This window comes from Primulina tabacum, chromosome 8, assembly GCF_025594145.1.
Source record: "Primulina tabacum isolate GXHZ01 chromosome 8, ASM2559414v2, whole genome shotgun sequence".
Taxonomy (NCBI): domain Eukaryota; kingdom Viridiplantae; phylum Streptophyta; class Magnoliopsida; order Lamiales; family Gesneriaceae; genus Primulina; species Primulina tabacum.
The window spans coordinates 21,569,457-21,582,225 of record NC_134557.1 but is presented as its reverse complement, the minus strand read 5'-3'; positions in this window follow the sequence as shown (position 1 = coordinate 21,582,225).

Here is a 12,769-nt window from a genome sequence, read left to right as displayed (position 1 = left end):
GGACCAATCCAACCGTTAAAGAATGAACGGGGATCTCATGTATGTGGCAGTGGATTTTTTCTGTCAGCCCAGTACTGTGGTTTAGTCTTATCAGACACATTTATGTATGGGTCACTTGCTTTGAAACATATCTCTACGCAAAATGATAAAGTTATGCATGTTCAAGTATGTATGATACAAGTATGTTTACGAAAAGTTTTATGATGATGGCACGTCTATGTTTATATTATTACGTTCAAGTTTCAAGTATGTACGTTCTGCTATAAAGATGCATGTGGTTTTATTATGTAGTACTTGTTATCTCGAGTTTATACATGTTGAGTCTTTAGACTCACTAGACTTGATCGATGCAGGTGAGGACGAGTATGAGGAGACGAGGGGTGGGGACCAGTGAGCCGGCTTGGACTGCGCAGGAGGCTAAACCCGAGGACCACCAATGTTTTAAGATTTTATGCATGACGATTTTAATACTCTGATTTTTACGAGATTGCTTCTTGTTTTTGAAACAAGTTATTTTTCTAGAAAACTTTATTTGTAAACTTTTTCTTGCAAATATTTTTGTCGAACGGTTTATCTTTATTGCAATTTGAATGATTACTATCTACTTGAGAAAATTTTTATTTTTCCGCAAATTTCAAGTTATTCAAAATACGGTACGTTACAGTTACACTCAGAACAAATAAATGATTAATAAGAATCATTTGAAAGCACAGTATGAGATCTGGCATGGACGAAAAAGTGTGGTTTCCTACTTCAAAATATTCGGCTGCAGATGTTTTATTCTTAATAATGGCAAAAATCATTTAAAAGCTATGCTAAATCTAAAGAGGGAATATTTCTTGGATATTTTTCAGTGAGTAAAGCTTATAGAGTCTTTAATAAAAGCTCTTTAAATGTTGAGGAATCAATACATGTTGTATTTGAAGAATCTGTACTAACTGATAAGCCAACTGATCTAGTTGAGCAAGTTATCGATTTACAGATATCAGTTTGGAGGATGATAATGAAGAAGAGAATCATATCAATCGAAACATCCTTCAAACACCTGAACAAGAAGTACTTGATCAGTCAGTTGTATAGGAAGTTGTTCCTGATAATCAGTTGGTGGAGCATATTGATAATATTCAGTTACCAATTGATACAGTTCCAACTTATACTGAAGAAAACATTCACTTTCCAACTGAAGAAGTTGCTAATATGGACGCAACAAATACTGAGCTCAGATGGAAGAAATCACATCCTCCAGAGTTAGTGATAGGTGATCGAACTGACCCGGTAAGAACTAGAAATCAAATGCTTAATTTATATATTCATTCAGCATTCATTTCAAAACTGGAACCGAAGAAAAATGATGAAGCTCTTGCTAATCCCAACTGGATAAATGCTATGCAAGATGTAATGCCCGAGATTTAATTACTTTAATCAGATGTTGATTAATTGACAGAATTGAGGTTATAGGAACTCAAATGAAGAAGCAGGGCATCGTTACAGTATAAGCCAAGATGTTGGACCGAACATTTGGCGCCAAGATGTTGGACCGAACATCTGGCGCCCGAGCGATAGAAAAGAACCGTCCGAGCGCCAATGCACCATGAGTTTACTTCTTGGACAGAATGTTTGGCGCCCGAGCAGTAGAATATTACCGCCCGAGCGCCAGGAGATGATCAGTTGAGTATCTCGACAGAAACTTCCGCGCCCAAGCGGTAAAATTAACCGCCCGAGCGCCGACCAAGCGCCCGGGCGGGAATTTATAACCGCCCGAGCGCCAAACAGAATTGAAGAAAAATGAGCCACGTTTCATAGACATGCAAGGTGAATATATATATACTTATAACCTTCATTTCCTTCGATCCGTCCGTCTGATTTTGAATCCGACTTCAATACTGAGTTCCTATCGACGCAGACTTCAACTGGACGTAAGTTTTCTTATGTTCTGATATGATTTGAAAATATGATGTTGAAGGAATTAGATATGATTCATATATGGTGTTTCTGATATGTTAGACATCGAATAATCGAAACCGGATTGAAGAACGGATACCGTATAGAATTGTTATGATTTTCAGAGTTGATTTGACCGAGATGTGATATCAGATTTGTATCTTTATTGAGTATGAGTTGTGGGAATTGATATCTGTTGATTTGTATTGCTGGGTATACTGAGATTATGCAGTTATGCCGTTGAAACAGAATTCGATTTAGTTCTGATTTTATCCAGTATCGATTGATTGGGATATTGATATTATATTCCTAGTTATTGTCATTGTCAGATTGAGTATTGACAGATTTGAGTTCGGGACTTCGACAGAGTCAGATTGACAAAAAGAAATGTATAAATTAATGTTGATGCAGGATTGCACAACTCGAGTAGATTTGACTTGAGTTTTCCAAAATCACATACTAAATGATTATTGCATTTGATATTTGCAATGCTTGATATTGATATGCTTACTCTATTGAATTGTAGCAAAGCATGAGTTAGAATTGGGCAGATCCGCCTAGTCTTTGGTAGAACCGCCATGACAGAACCGCCAAGTCACTGGACTTTTGGATATATATTGATAGACTGAGGAGAAGACCGACTCCTATTGCAGATCTTCAATACAGACAGCCAAAGTCTGGGACTAAGAACGTACCACCATCTAGCTGGGGTAAAGTAAATGGGAGAACGTTGCGTTCTTATTCAGATCGGGATCCCTAGATTAGGATGAGTCGTGTCAGAGTTTAGGAGTCACAGAGTGTGATTCAGAGTTTGTATTGATACATATTGTTCAGATTTGATACTTGTTATTGATATGTGTTTCATGCTTTTATATATGCTTTTATATGACTGCATGTTTACATTGTTTATACTGGGATATATATATCTCACCGGAGTTATCCGGCTGTTGTCGTGTTTGTATGTGTGCATGGCAACAGGTGGGATAGGATCAGGGTCGAGGAAATGAAGATAGATCGTGACTAGAGTGGAGACTAAGGACATGGATTAGAGATAGGGTTTGGACACTTGACATTTAGTTGTTAAACCTTAGTTGAATGATTGTATATATATATAGTACAAGATTTGTACTTTAATACTGATATGTATATTTGATTGAATCCCATTACATTCCGCATGTAAAAAAAAAATTTAGACCCAGATTATTTACATTGATCCAATTATCCCAATAACGATTAAGAAGATGATTAGCGTCTGGGTCCCCACAACAGGTGGTATCAGAGCGATAGATCCTTTAGATTGAGATAGGAGCTAGTGAGCGGGGTAGATTGAGTTTTCTTTCCTTGCTTTTGAATGCTAGCATGCTTTACTGCTTTATATGATACATGCTTACTTGGCTATCTGATTGATTGGTAACGTGTATTATTGAGAATGAATCAGAACCGATTCTTGATCAGCAGTAAGATGATCAGAGGAGGACTGAAACATGTTTGTTGTATTTGGTTGCTAACCCTTTTGATAATCAGATATGCCTCCCCGAAGAATACCAGAACAGGGTAGTACTTCGAATCCTCCAATGGATGTTACAGAAACACCGATGGAAACACTGTTGAAGAGGTTTCAGTCATTTAAACCGCCAACCCTGAAAGGAACAGAGACTTCTCTCGATTGTGAGAGTTGGTTAGATGACATAGAAATGCTGTTTGATTCGTTGGATTACACGGATGAGCGGAGAGTGAAACTGATAGGGCACCAGTTGCATGATGTTGCAAAGAACTGGTGGATTACAACAAAGCGGGCCTTGGAGCATCGAGGTACGACTATTACTTGGAATGTATTTAGAACTGAGTTTTATCAGAGATTCTTTCCGGTGTCGTACAGGAAGGATAAGGGAGCGGAATTTGCAAACTTGAGGCAGGGTCAATTGAATATTGAGGAATATGTGACTAAGTTCTCTACTTTGTTACGATTTGCTCCACATGTTGCTGAAAGCGAGGAAGCTACTGCTGATCAGTTCATCAATGGCTTGAACCCCGAGATTTTTACATTGGTGAACACAGGGTGACCGAATAACTTTACTGACGCCCTGAACAGAGCCAAAGGAGCAGAAGTCGGTCTGATTAGACAGAAAGAAGCTTCCTATGTTCCTCCAGCACCAAGAACACAGCAACCACCTCCCAGATTTGAGGGTGGAAGCAGCAGTAGTGGAAAGAAGGACTTCTTGAAAGCTAGAGGAAAGCAATTCAAGAAGGCAGGGAGCAGTTCATCTAGCTCTGGTGGTTCTCGACAGAGCCAGAGCTATACTGGAGTGTACTGCAGAACTTGCGGAGGGAGACATCCGACCAAGCAATGCCAGGGAGTGACTGGTAGTTGCAACATCTGCAAACAACAGAGACACTTTGCTAGGGTGTGTCCACAGAGAGGTTCCCAAAGATCCCAGGGAGCCGAATCATCTGGATCAGTGGCGCAGACTGATAGACGATCCACTGCTGTTCATTCATTCCAGCCAGCCCCAGCTCAGTCACAGTAGAGGCCCGGAGGTAGCTAGACAGTGAGCCAGCCTCCTAGACAGCAGGCCAGAGTATTCGCTTTGACAGAGGAGCAGGCTCAGGAGGCACCAGATGATGTTGTTGCAGGTAACTGTTTTATTTTTGGTTACCCTGCTTATGTATTGATTGATACCCGTGCTTCTCATACATTTAATTCTGAGAAATTTGCATTGAGTCATGCATTGCCTGTAGAGTCTTTATCTGCTATAGTGTCTGTCTCTTCTCCGTTGGGGACATGTTTGATATCATTAAATTCTGTGAAACATTGTATACTACAGTATGACGGGCATGAGATTGAGTTAGATTGCATCGTACTTGGATTGTCTGATTTTGACTATGTTATCGGTATTGATATGCTGACCAAGTACAGAGCTACTGTTGATTGTTTCCACAAGATTGTGAGATTCAGACCAGATATGGCTGACGAGTGCAAATTCTACGGTAAGGGTTCTCGATCTGGAATTCCTTTGATATTCATATTGTCTATGACTCTATTGTTACAGAAAGGAGCAGAAGGATTCCTTGTCTATTCAGTTGATTTACTGAAATCGAGTCCATCATTGGCGGATTTGCCAGTGGTATGTGAGTTTGCTGATGTCTTTTCAGATGAGATTCCTGGATTACCTCCGATTCGAGAGATAGACTTCAGTATTGAATTGATGCAAGGTACAGTTCCGATTTTGAGGGCTCCGTACAGAATGGCACCGATTGAATTGAAAGAATTGAAAGAGCAGTTGGAAGATCTACTGGCCAAGGGATACATTAGACCGAGTGTTTCTCCTTGGGGTGCTCCAGTACTGTTTGTGAGGAAGAAAGACGGTTCTATGAGACTCTGTATCGATTACCGGCAACTGAACAAAGCAACGGTAAAGAATAAATATCCCTTGCCTCGCATTGATGATTTGTTTGATCAGTTGCAGGGTTCATCTGTATATTCCAAGATCAATCTAAGATCTGGATACCATCAGCTGAGAGTCAGGGATTCTGATATCTTGAAGACTGCATTCAGAACCAGGTATGGACATTATGAGTTTATTGTCATGCCGTTTGGGTTGACGAATGCACCGACTGTATTTATGGGATTAATGAACCGTGTTTTTCAGAGGTATCTTGACGATTTTTTTATTATATTCATTGATGACATTTTGATATATTCGAAGAATATGATAGAGCATGCTGATCATCTGAGAACTGTGTTGAAAATTTTGAGGGCTGAGAAATTGTATGCCAAACTGTCGAAATGTGAGTTCTGGTTGAGAGAGGTTGTATTTCTGGGGCATATTATATCCGGAGATGGTATATCAGTTGATCCCAGTAAAGTTGAGGCAGTGATTTCTTGGCCGAGACCGACATCAGTGCCCGAGATTCGCAGTTTTATGGGTCTGGCAAGATATTATCGTCGATTTATTAAAGATTTTTCGAGTATTGCCAAACTATTACTCAGTTGACTCAGAAAAATGCTCCTATTTGTCTGGTCTAAAGAATGTGAGACCAGTTTTCTTGAATTGAAGAAAAGATTGACCAGTGCTCCGATCTTGACGATTCCATCAGGTACTGGTAACTTTGTGGTTTATTGTGATGCATCTCACCAAGGATTGGGTTGTATTCTGATGCAGTGAGGGCATGTTATTGCGTATGCCTCGAGACAGCTGAAACCACACGAGACTCGCTACCCAATTCATGATCTTGAATTGGCAGCCATCGTCTTTGCGTTGAAGATATGGCGACATTATCTGTACGGTGAAAATTTTGAGATCTATTCTGATCACAAAAGCCTGAAGTATGTGTTTTCACAATCCGAGCTGAATATGAGACAACGAAGATGGCTCGATTTATTGAAAGATTTTGATTGTGAAATCAATTATTATCCAGAGAAATCCAATGCAGCAGCAGATGCACTAAGTCGAAAGGTATGTTCTTTATCCTTATCGACGATTGGTGTTTCGAATTTGATAGAAGATTGCTGCTTGTCAGGATTAGCTTTTGAAACAGATCGTCAGCCTCTGAGATTGTGTGCAATTCGAGCTGAACCAGAATTGATATTGAGAATCGAAGAGGCACAGAAAGTTGATCAAAATGTGCATAATTCGATTGCTATGGTCAGAGCTGGACATCAATCGGAGTATCAGGTTTGTGATGGTGTTTTGTATGTGAATTACCGTATTGTTGTGCCAAATGTTTTAGATTTGAGACAGCGAATACTAGCAGAAGTGCACAACAGTCGTTTTAGCATTCATCCTGGTGGCAGGAAAATGTATAATGATTTGAAGACACAATATTGGTGGAAACAGATGAAATCTGATGTTACTAACTTTGTAGCCAAGTGTCTGAATTGCTAACAGGTGAAAGCAAAAAGAAAGAAACCAGGAGGATTGTTACAGAGTTTGTCCATTCCTGAATGGAAATGAGATCACATTTCCATGGATTTTGTGATGTAGTTACCACGTTCCTCCAGAGATTGCGATGCGATTTGGGTCGTGATTGATCGATTGACCAAATCTGCATGCTTTATTCCATACAAAATGACATACAGATATGACCAGATGGCCGATATTTATATCAGAGAGGTGGTCAGATTGCACGGAGTACCAAAGTCGATTGTTTCAGACCGTGATCCTCGGTTTAATTCGCACTTCTGGCAGAGTTTGCAGCAGGCTCTAGGTACGAAGTTACATCTGAGTACCGCATATCATCCACAGACCGATGGACAGTCAGAGCGGACTATCCAGATACTGGAGGATATGCTGAGAGCCGTAGTGCTTGATTTTAGCACTAATTGGCAAGATGCATTGCCATTTTGTGAGTTTTCGTACAACAACAGCTATCAGACGAGTATTGAGATGGCATCATTTGAAGCGTTGTACGGAAAGAAGTGTCGATCCCCTTTGTATTGGGATGATATATCTGAGATTCGTGAGATTGGACTTGATATGATTAGAGATATGACAGAGAAAGTGAAAGTAATTCAGAAAAGAATGAAGGCAGCACAGGACAGACAAGCCAAATATGCCAACATTCGACGTAGACCGTTGGTATTTGAGGCAGGAGACAGAGTATTTTTGAAAATTTCACCTTTCAGAGGAGTTGTCAGATTTGGCAAGAAAGGAAAGTTGTCTCCACGATACGTTGGTCCATATGAGATTCTCGAAAAGATAGGAGATCGTACCTATCGACTCGCATTACCGCCTTCATTGTCAGGGATACATGACGTCTTTCATGTATCTATGCTGCAGAAATATCTCCCTGATGATTCTCACATTATTCAGCCGGACGAGATGAAACTTGATGAAAGTCTAAGTTATGTTGAAAAACCGATCCAGATTATCGATCGTAAGGAAAAGCAACTTAGAACGAAGACTATTCCTCTTGTGAAAGTTCAATGGACTCGTCATGACACTAAAGAAGCTACTTGGGAGACTGAATCAGATATGAGACAGGAATTCACAGCATCATTTAAATGATGTGAGTTTTCTATTCAGTTTCTGTTATATACCTTTGTAAAGGCCCGTATTTCGTATTCATAATTTTTCGGAATTATTAAATTTTTTAAATAAATAAATAACTTGCCCAATTTATAAAATAAACATGTAAATAGTTTTAACTTTAAAATGACAGCGGAAGTCAACATTTTATTTCAAACAACAACTAAAAAAAATATCCAACATGTTAAAGTCGAGTTTGAATGATAAAAGATGCATAAACTAAATCATGGGGTCCTCGGGTTTACTACTGATGCCACAAGATAGCTCACTGGTCTACACCCTCCGTCTCGACCTCATCAGTACCTACAAAAATCAAGTCTAGTGAGTCTAAAAACTCAACATGTATATATCGTGAATAACTAAAAATATATATCATAAAATCGCATGCAACGTAAAAATAAAGTATCGTAAAGCGTAAAGTGAAAATCGTATCATGAATAATTATAACTACGTGCATATCTGAAAATCATACGTAAAAGCTTTGCTCAATAGAGCTCTGTCATGTCATATCATAATTTTCTGGTAGAGAAAATGTTTCTAAGCAAGTGGCCCATAACATAACGTGAGCGCCTGATCAGACTAAACCACAGTATACTGGGCTGTAGAGATCAATCACAGCCTTTGGACTGGATGTCCGTACCCAAACATAATCATAAACCGGTCGTAAGTCACCGGGTGGAGAGGTCCTCGGTTGCGCCTACCGACTTCCAAACCCATAAACATAAGGTGGCCACAAGACATATAGCATATATCTCAAAAATAAACATTTTATATTTTTATGCACGTAATATAATTATAACCTTATTTTTACCGGATGAGTTGGATCGCTCCCAGGCTTGCTGCAACTTAATTCTAATATTTGACACATGCAAATAATATTATCTTGATCTAAACTTGACAATTGAACCAAAAACGAGACGATTAGGACCAACAACTTGATTTTTAATCATGGCTTCGTACCAACCCGAACCAACATTAAACCAATGTTTAACCATGATATAAAATACCCCTAAGATACTGAAAAATATTCATGAGGACTGCTGGACACGAAAATTTGTGAATGGAATCCAAAAACATAAAACGCTCTTTCGAGAGTCATTTTGGCACCTTTCACCGTAAATTCTCATACGACCTCTAAACTTGACCAAATCACTAACGGCCAAAAACATGACTTTCCTAACTCATTAAGGTATTGTCCAGTCCAATGCCACGGGCTAAAAGCCAACCAAGAACTCAAACCAACCTCATGAACCGAACTCATAGTTGCTGTCAAAATGCAGCAGTGGCAGTTTGTGTATATGTGAAGTAAACACTGAAATTAATGGATCTTGGCTTGAACCATCGACTCAATACTCTTACCAACATCCTAAGGCATGGCTTGGACCATGGCTACGGGCTAAAAGCCAACCACAACCCAAGCAAACACCTAGGACAGTACCAAGCTTTCTACCGAGAGCGCCTATTCTGTGCAGTGGAATGTATTAAGTTGTGTACTGTTAATCATCGTTCCAGTGGCTATATAGTTAACCCTGGCTCGATCCTGACATGATGGAGTGTTGTATGAACCATGTCTATGGGCTAGAAGCCAACCATAATCCAATAACACAGAAAAACCGAAAGTTACTCACACAAAAAAAATCAGATTTGAAAACCGAAGAGCACTTGTTATGTTTCTGTAAAAATCTGAGGGATCTATGAAACAAGCTTTAAAAATATGATTTGGTCACGTACTAGACATGATAAGGAAGGGTTCTAACCATTGCTATAGTCCCTAGGACAGCCATGATTTGAACTCTCATCCCAAACAACCAAGAACAAAAATCGTGACTCAATTCTGCAGCTTATGTAAAGTTTGCTGTCATTGCTTCATTCTTGAGTGTATGGACTGAAAAAACTGACCCAAAAACACCCTAACACATTCTAAATGATGCCTAGTAGCAGCATTGAAAGCTTGGAACCGAAGCAACTCCTGAAACCAACAAAAAATGCAGCAACCGTGAAGCACCATCAAAAAGCCGAGAGGCATGTTCCAGTTTTTGTAAAACTTGCTGTAATTTTCGTGATGTCTCATGATTCTTGATTATATACTGATTTAAAATATCTACTATGGCTTGATTGAAGAGCAAAGAAGTAATATATACATGCCTGAAATTTGTTTTGACATAAAGAAATCAATACGACGAATACGAGCGGCGGAGTCGGAGTTGGTTTTCCTCTTGTTTTTCGGCTACTGTTTTCAAGATTTTACCAGCTGATTCCTGCTGATATTTTTGAGCATATGGGTGTAGGTAATGTTAAAGTGGAAGGTGAATGATGTAGGAGGTGTTAAGTGAGTCTTGAATTGCATTTAGTTGAGAGTTACAAGTGGGAATTTGAAATGTTTCTTCACCCTTGCTATAGCTGTTCTTATTCATTCATTCTTGCTACTAACTCACAATCTCAGTAGCCTATTTCTGATATTTTTCAAAGGTGAGAGTGTGGATTTGCTAAACAATGAATATGAGTGTTATTAGGGGTGTTAAAGGTGTAATAATATGCATTAAGGTGGGAGGTTACAAGTGAAGGTGTTGAATAGCATTTGAAATACTTCCTCCCCTAGCTGCCGTTAAATTTTTTTTTATTCCTACTGTATGTGTACGATAGTTTGCAAAGATAATGGTTTGAGGAAGAATGATGGGTATTATAGTATTTGAATTTACTACTAACTAGTGAATTAAAATGGGGGATTGAATTCACCTTGAAGTGCAATTAGAGATGTCTTGAATAATTTTACTACATTTTAGAATTGACCGATATTGTTACTAATTTGTATGATACAATGTTATTTAAATCTTGTATTTTAATTGTTTAAGATTTTAAACCTCCATTATCTATATTTTAATGCATTGACAAATTAATTTAGTTTAGAATCTTGTTTAGAATCTTGCATGGCATGCATGGCCTCAAATTTAAATATTCAAATGCTATGTTGAATTTCTTGAATATATTTTACCCAGATTAATTCATCCTCCATTGTTTACACATTTTACCTTAAGATTTATTTAAATATTGAACCTAGAAGAACTTATTTAACAACTTAGCTCTAATTAATTAAATAAATTCTAAAACATTCTATTTCTTTAAATTTAATTATTCCTTGACTTAATTACATTTAAGATTATCTTTCTTATTATTACTTTTATCAACCGAGGACCTCTTCACCCGGTGACTTACGACCAGTTTGTGATTATGTTTGGGTACGGACATCCAGTCCAAGGGCTGTGATTGATCTCTACCGCCCAGTATACTGTGGTTTAGTCTGATCAGGCGCTCACGTTATGTTATGGGCCACTTTCTTAGAAACATTATCTCTACCAGAAAATTATGATATGACATGACAGAGCTCTATTGAGCAAAGGTTTTACGTATGATTTTCAGATATGCACGTAGTTATAATTATTCATGATACGATTTTCACCATACGCTTTACGATACTTTATTTTTACTGTTGCATGCGATTTTATGATATATATTTACTTGTTATTCACAATATATACATGTTGAGTCTTTAGACTCACTAGACTTGATTGTTGTAGGTACTGATGAGTTCGAGACGGAGGGCGTAGACCAGTGAGCAATCTTGTGGCAGCAGTAGTAAACCCGAGGACCTCATGATTTAGTTTATGCATCTTTTATCATTCAAACTCGATTTTAACATGTTGGATTATTTTTTAGTTGTTGTTTGAAATACAATGTTGACTTCCGCTGTTATTTTAAAAGTTAAAATTATTTACATGTTTATTTTATAAATTGGGCAAGTTATTTATTTATTTAGAAAAATTTTAATAATTCTGCAAAATTATGAATACGAAATACGGGCCTTTACAACCTTCTTATTGATATGATTGATTGCTTGTGATTTCGGGGACGAAATCATGTCTAAGAGGGGGAGAAATGTAATGCCCGAGATTTAGTTAGTGTAATCAGACATTGATTAATTGACAGAATTGAGGTTATAGGAACTCAAATGAAGAAGCAGGGCATCGTTACAGTATAAGCCAAGATGTTGGACCGAATATCTGGCTCCAAGATGTTGGACCGAACAACTGGCGCCCGAGCGGTAGAAAAGAACCGCCCGAGCGCCAATGCACCATGAGTTTACTTCTTGGACAGAATGTTTGGCGCCCGAGCAGTAGAATATTACCGTCCGAGCGCCAGGAGATGATCAGTTGAGTATCTCGACAGAAACTTCCGCGCCCAAGCGGTAAAGATTAACCGCCCGTGCGCCGAGCAAGCGCCCGGGCGGGAATTTATAACCGCCCGAGCGCCAACCAGAATTGAAGAAAAATGAGCCACGTTTCATAGACATGCAAGGTGGATATATATATACTTATAACCTTCATTTCCTTCAGAAGAACAAAGGAAAGGAACAAGAAAGATTGATAAAAATCCTTACGCCTTTATATTTCGATCCGTCCGTCTGATTTTGAATCCGACTTCAATACTGAGTTCCTATCGACGCAGGCTTCAACTGGACGTAAGTTTTCTTATGTTCTGATATGATTTGAAAATATGATGTTTAAGGAATCAGATATGATTCATATATGGTGTTTCTGATATGTTAGACATCGAATAATCGAAATCGGATTAAAGAACGGATACCGTATAGAATTGTTATGATTTTCAGAGTTGATTTGACCTGAGATGTGATATCAGATTTGTATCGTTATTGAGTATGAGTTGTGGGAATTGATATATGTTGATTTGTATTGCTAGGTATACTGAGATTATGCAGTTATGCCTTTGAAACAGAATTCGAT